A 988-nucleotide genomic window follows, 5' to 3' on the forward strand; every position below is an offset into this window, starting at 1 on the left:
AGAGGGCGCTCCTTCAGTGTTTTGTAAACCTTGAAACAAATACACGAGAAAACACTTGTAGTTTAATGATTGCCCCTCAGCCCTCTAGTGGCAAAATATAACTCAACTAACTATCTACCGGTAGCACCCCCTTCTGTAGTAGTTGTAGTATACTTTTCGGAGAGGAAGTTTGAAAAATGTTTGGTTTCTATCTTTACAACTATTATATAACTTACGCATTAATTACACCGTCAGATGGCGTTATCAGTCCGACCACAGGACAGTTTTCGTATTTTGAGATGCTTCTATTCCTATAAACAAGTTATTGTGTTTTATCTCGGAAGTATGATACGTGTAACAGATCAGTTTGTTTGTTGTTTTTTTTCGTTTTTTTTTACGTGCTTTGTGTTTGTGCAGGTTCTGTCCTTCTCACTCACACACGCACTAGGTCCCTCATAAAACAAAACGACTACAGGTCAAGGTATACAAGTTAGTATGGCAGTAATATGTTCGATTAACTAGATCCTGAATTGGTAAATATCTGGTGACGAAGTACGGACGTGTCAAAAAAAAAAAGTAATTTATTTGAGACTAGAATCATGTGACGTCATGTTCCCTTTTATCTCGTTAGTTACTTGCAAAGCTATCTTACTTAACAACTGATTTTTTATTCATGAAGAAATGACCTTCGGAATCCATTGAAGTAAGACCCTGTATTATAAAACGCAAAACAGTATACCGTATTATAGCATAAATGGTGTGATAATTTAATGGCCTTCATAAAGGAAATGAGGCCGTAAATTGTTTTGAAATGTAAATTAACCGAAGGTGTGTTGAAATATGTTTTTAAACACTATACGATAATAAAACTTTAGTGGAGTTTCTCATACTATAGATTAGAACACGTCAATCGATCTGATTGTCTGGCTACTAATTAAAAACTTTCTGGCGTCGTTTAAAACTGACTATCGTTTAATTCTGTTAATGTCTGACGTCGGAAACTGACCAA

The sequence above is a fragment of the Limulus polyphemus genome, unplaced genomic scaffold, assembly GCF_000517525.1.
Source record: "Limulus polyphemus unplaced genomic scaffold, Limulus_polyphemus-2.1.2 Scaffold1954, whole genome shotgun sequence".
NCBI lineage: Eukaryota > Metazoa > Arthropoda > Merostomata > Xiphosura > Limulidae > Limulus > Limulus polyphemus.